General features: G+C 52.9%; 1 protein-coding gene across 1 annotated transcript in view; it reads right to left on the bottom strand.

The window, feature by feature from the left end:
* SORCS2 (sortilin related VPS10 domain containing receptor 2) overlaps window positions 1-5,894 on the bottom strand; it is a 276,069-nt gene that overhangs the window by 95,438 nt on the left and 174,737 nt on the right. The gene's annotated exons all lie outside the window — the stretch shown is intronic.

The following is a 5,894-nucleotide window of genomic DNA, read 5'->3' as shown; positions in this document are numbered from 1 at the left end:
AACAAACGCAACAAACGCAACAAACGCAACAAACGTAACAAACGCAACAAACGCAACAAACGTAACAAACGTAACACTAACAGTAACAGGATGGGAAGGGGGGGCGCTCACCCCGGGCAGACGCTGCTCCGAGTGCCTTGTGCGTGTTTGCTCACTGGCTCTTCCCGAGAGGCTCTTCCTGAGAGGCTCTTCCGTTGTTACCCCAACTTTCCTGAGAGGTGACCACCTCGCCCAGAGGTCTGTCAGCTCAGAGGAGGCCGAGCGGGTGATGGGGAGGCTCCAGGCCCCCAGCCAAGAGCCCTTCTCTGATCTGATGTATTGATTGGGTTTCTGTATAAGATTTTGTTTGGCAAAAGGATTTGATGTTAAAAAACATATTTCACCCCCTTTGATGTTGTCCAGTCACCATCCCCCCAACACACACACACACACACACACACACACACACACACCCTGCATTTGGTGCAAGAACGTCAAAAGAAGGCTCTGGAGACCCGAAGAGAAATTCCCTCCACTCCTGATGCTCCCGTGGACCAAGTCAGCCTATGGGCCGGTTCTGAGCTGGGCAGACCGTCCAAATCCCCTCCAGGCCTGGCCACGCTGCCCAGGGCACACAGAACCCCACCTGCTAGAGGAGGTGCAGGTGCCTGAGGCTGACGGGGGACACGGGAGCCCCCTCCTGACACAGCCAGAGCTGGATGGGACCCAGATCTGGGTGCCTGTGCTATTCATAGCCTGCCGCCTGCCACCTCCCCTCCGTGGACTGCCTCTTGGTGGTGAATTCACCATGGGGAGCGGGGCAGACAGGCAGACAGGAGAGGGACGGCTGGAGGTGGGCCACTCAGGGTGGTCTGGAATCTCCCGCGGGGCAGTCCTCCTGCCCAAGGAGCAGGAGAGCCGGGGACACTGGCCTGCCTGCTCAGGTGGGAGACCGCAACGGAGCAGTGGGAAGGGGGCCCTGCCGTGGGACCCTCAGTCCTGGTCCTTCCACTTACCAACCCCCCAGGCCAGCACGTCAGTTTCTAATCGGCAAGAAAAGGGCAAATAACTGCTGCTGCTCCAATCAGCAGGCCAACCGACAGACACAAAGACAAGCCCGGCTTTGTCAGCAGCATCGAGCACTTGTGACTAAGGCCTGCCTTGAGGATGCTTTTGCCTCATGGCTGACACTGTGGGGTGTACCAGCCCCCTATACTGTGGGTGTCGGCCACCAATATCTCACAGCTGGCCCCTTCCCCAGAAAATTGCCCTCGGCTGACAGGAGACTCTCATCTGGGAAATTATACCCTCCCCTGGTGGTCCATAGACAGTGCTCGGTGGCAAGGGGGTGGGAAGGCTGGTCTCCTTGCCTCAAAGGGGCAACTCTGGTTTGTGCTCCTGAATTTGCTGCAGATCACGCCTAGGTCTCAGCTGCTTCTTCCCTCGGGTTCCTCCTGAGTGTTTACCCTCAGCCTATCAGCTGCACCAAATCCCTGCCTCAGGCTCTGCTTCTAAGGAACCTGACCTAAGGCTGCTTCCTTTTCTCAAAGCAGGCATCTCCCCAGTGGGGAGCTCCCAAAGAGCAGGGGCTCTGGCTGTCTCGGCCACTCTGTGTCCCCAGGGTCTGGCACGTGGCAGGTAGGACTCCCTAGTGCATGCTGTGGGAGTGGATGAGGACCTGCTATGAAAACCTGGCTGCATAAAGGGCTCAGAAAGCACTGGAGACTAGCAGCCTCACCAGGAGCCATGTCACATAATAAAGTAAAACTCTGTTCTCAGCAAAAGCCCAGGTCATTTGTCTCATATTTTTAAGACCAGGGAAAATAATAAATAGTGATGTCGTGGGAGGGGGGCTGATCTGGGAAAGCAAGTGATCCTGTATTGTTCTTCTCTAGCAGGATCAAAACTTTTAGCAGCAAAAGAGGTGCCACGGTTGAGAAATGCCCAGTGGTCCCCAGCCCAGGACACAGAAGAGGAAGAAGAGGGGCAGGAGCCGGCGAAAGACTCATACAGATGCTTGCGTGTCTGCGGTGGTGGGGGAAGGGCTGACAAAATCGGGCCAAGATCGCTTTTTATTGGTGCAACATGTGGACGCGCTTTAAATCACACATACGTACGCAAGGATGCACACATACATCAGCACATGTGCGTGCATGCTCACACACACACACACACACACACACACAAGTACGTTCCTCACAGCAGCCCCTAACACCAGTGCATTCTGAGGGGTGAGTGTCAGCCCGAACCTTGTTCTTGGTGGAGTCTCTTGACCCCCTTAGGACAGTGGGCAGGGAACCCGCAGACTCGGTGGCTGGTGCACAGGGAGGGACGCCATCTAGTCCAAACGCCTTACTTTACTGTCCGGGACACTGGCATCCAAGGACGGAGAGCCAGCTCTCCACGGTCCACAGGCCCCAGGGGGCCGAGCCAGGACTCCTGGCCACCTAACACTGATGCCAGGACGGGAGACCCTCCCCATAGGAGACTTTCCCTCCCGTCCCTGAGCAGGGACTGAAGAGATGGCCAGTCCAAGTGTGGTGTTGCCGGCCAGAAGGCTTCCAGGCTATTTTAAGAGAAGTGCCTGCTGGGAGGGCATTAGGACGGGGAGTGGCTCACACCAGGTTGCTGACCGGGCACGAGGGTGGTGTGGTTGGGACACAGCGGCTCAGAACTTGATGTGAGGTCAAGAGTGACCTCCAGGCTTTCAGCCTGCCTGGGGTGTTAACCTTCCTCTGGAGAGTTCTGAGTGCAGCATGATATGTCTGGGATGCCCCTTAGTCATGACATCCAGGTGTTGTGGGGACAGCAGGAGACCTGAGTGTGGAGTCGGGGACAGCAGGGTTGGCAGGTTAACTTGTGTGTGTCCGTGGTATGTGACACCGTGGGACTGGGTAGGGTCATCAAGAGAGGGGGACACTGGAGGAATTGGTGAACATCCCATCTCCTCGGCTGTGAACCCTGAAGCGGAAGTCTGAGCTAAGAAGGTGAGGCAGAACAGATGGTCAGTGGGAGGCACAGAGTAAAAACGATTCTCTCCCCTTTATAGGTGAGGAAACTGAGCTCAAAAGATAGACTCATCCCCAGAAACACAGCCTGGGAGGGTGGAGCCAGATTTTGAGCTCAAGGTTCTTGATCTTGAACTTCAGAACTGGAGGTGTTGCTTAGAATACCCTTTCCTCTTACACATGGTCAACACTTATACATCCTTCAAAGGCCAACCCAAATGTCCCCTCTTCCATGAAATGCTTCCTGTTCCATTATGGTGACCAATCCCCCATCGCAGTCCCATTGAAGTTTACACACACCTTCACTTTGAACTTATTCCGCCATAGGAGAGTGGTTTGTGATCTAATTGGGCTGTGAACAACTTGAGGTCAGGGAATCTATTCTATTCCCACCCCAGCCAAATGCTTGCCCAGAAACTCAGCATATGAGGAGCTGTATAAGGGCTTGTTGAATGGAAGGATAGATGATGGATGGAAGGATAGATGATGGATGGATGGATGGATGGATGGATGGAAGGGTGGATGGATGGATTGGTAGATGGATGGATGGATGAGTGGATGGATGGGTGGATGGATGGATGGATGGATAGATGGAAGGGTGGATGGATGGATTGGTAGATGGATGGATGGATGGATGAGTGGATGGATGAGTGGATGGATGGGTGGATGGATGGATGGATGGATGGGTGATGGATGGATGGATGGATGGATGAATGGGTTGACAGGTAGATAGAGAGGTGGATGTATGGATAGATGGACATATGGGCAAATGGGTAGATGGATAGATGGGTGGATGGGAGGATGGATGGATGGATGGATGGATGGATGGATGGATATATGTAAATATGAATAGATATATGGATGGGTGGGCAGGTGTATGTGTGTATGAGGCAGCCAACAGACAGGTAAATAAACAGATAAATGGCACGGCTGGGTGGTTGGATAGATGGATGGCAGGTAGTTATGGTGGAAAGACTGTAAGATTTGTAGTCAAAATATTCAGAACTCGGTCCTGGCCTCTCTTAGGAGCTGCCTGGCAGGCACCACAAGGTCCCTATTGCTGGACCCTGGGCTCATCACCTTTAGGGGTGACCAGCTGTCTAACTGCTGGGACCCTGCAAGGCTCACAAAGGCCATGAGAACAGTTTAGGGAGCACACAGGGCTGCGTACATGCAAGGCAGCCCCGGGGAGCTTGGCACAAAATGAGCCACTGTGGAGTTCTCTTTGCCAGAAATCACCTCCAAAACGGACACCGAAGGAACATAATTTCCACATGGCTGGCTTTAAAACCAAGTAATTAAGTGGTTTTACAGTCCGTTTTTAAAACAAGCTCTTTAAGTTATGAGTATAAAGCAGTGTCCCTATAATAGCCAAGTTGTTCTGTTTTGTGATTTCTATTGCAATGGATTTTATAATTAAGCAGGAAAAAAAATCTATCCAGGGCTGAGGCTACTTTCTTGAACTCACTTTTTTGGCCTAGTGGGACCTGTCCAACCCACGGAGATGGGGCTTCCTTGGAACCTGGCCCAGGCAGGAGCCTTGTTGGGGTTCATGGGGTGGTGGGTGACTGATGATGCGGAGGGCAGCCCGGCTATGATGGAGGGACAGCCAGGGGCTCAGGCTGTGTGTGCGTGTGTGTGTGTGCATGTGTGTGTGTGCGGGTAGGCACGCATGGGGACTTTCAGAGGAGACATCCCAACCAGCCTGGACGGAGAGAGTGAAGGAAGCCTCTGGATGAAGGCTGTTCTCTGGTTGGGGCTGTTGTTGTGGGGCAGTGACCCTGGGGTCACCCAGCACACCTGACCTCACTTTGGAGGGCTGCTCCTGGAAGCTGGGGTCCAGCTGAAGGGAAGGCTGACAGAAAACACGGGATGCCGGCTTACATTTGAATTTATGATAAACAAGTAACCTTTTAGTATAGGTATTTCCCCCATGTTGTGCGTTTTTCTGTATGTGTGCGATATTTGTGATATACTAAAAATAATTCGTGGCTTATGTGAAATTTAAATTTAACTGTCTTTTGTGTGTGTGTGTGTGCTCAATCTGGCAACCTTGTGAAGGACTTGAGCCACTGGGGTGGATGATACAGGCCTGCTGGTCACCTCTGGCCAGCCCTGAGGCCAGGAGTGGCCCTTCATCGCCTACAATGAGTGGTAAGCACCTGAAGTGGGTAATTTTGGGGATCTGTGGCAGCTCAGAGGAGTCACTGAGCCTCCCAAGGGTAGTTAAGGAGAGCTTCCTGGAGCAGGTGTCCTTGAAGGATGAATGAGTTAGTTGGGGAACGGTATTTTGGGACAAAGTTATCCAGGTGCTGGAAAAGCAACATCAAGGCACAGGGACACTTGATTGGTATGTCAGGAGTGGGGCAGGGATATAACACCCTCCCTCTGAGATTGCCCAGGATGGAATAGGGCTGCTGTTGCCTGACCAAGGACTTTATGCACATTTAAAAAGGTAGAAGTAGCCCCCAGGGAAAGTGCCTTAAGGAATGGTTGGCCCCTTTATACCAGGAAAAAGATTCCCCTTCCTCCAGGCCAAGGCAGCCCACGTCAGAGCTCATAGCCTGGCAAGTGAATTTTAGCTCGATTCACCCTCAGCAAAGTCGCCTTGTGCAGTGGAAAGCCCGCCCAATTTGTGTGTGTGGTGGCCCTGATTTTAAGCCGCTGCGTCTCTTGCTCAGTGCTGTATCCCCAGAACCTACAGCACTGTCAGATTAATCTCTGATAAATCAGTGTTCAGTGGGGAGGGTGAATGGATGGATGGATGGATGGATGGAGAGAGGGATTGGTGGGTGATAGATGGGTGGATGGATAGATGGATGGATGGGTGGATGTATTGGTGAGTGATGGATTGGAGGGTGATGGGTGGATGGATGGGTGGATGGTGGATGGATGGTGAATGGATAG

This window comes from Herpailurus yagouaroundi, unplaced genomic scaffold, assembly GCF_014898765.1.
Source record: "Herpailurus yagouaroundi ecotype Mexico unplaced genomic scaffold, PumYag 28, whole genome shotgun sequence".
NCBI classification, from domain to species: domain Eukaryota; kingdom Metazoa; phylum Chordata; class Mammalia; order Carnivora; family Felidae; genus Herpailurus; species Herpailurus yagouaroundi.
The sequence above is the reverse complement of the archived record's forward strand: the minus strand, read 5'-3'. Positions and strand labels throughout refer to the sequence as shown.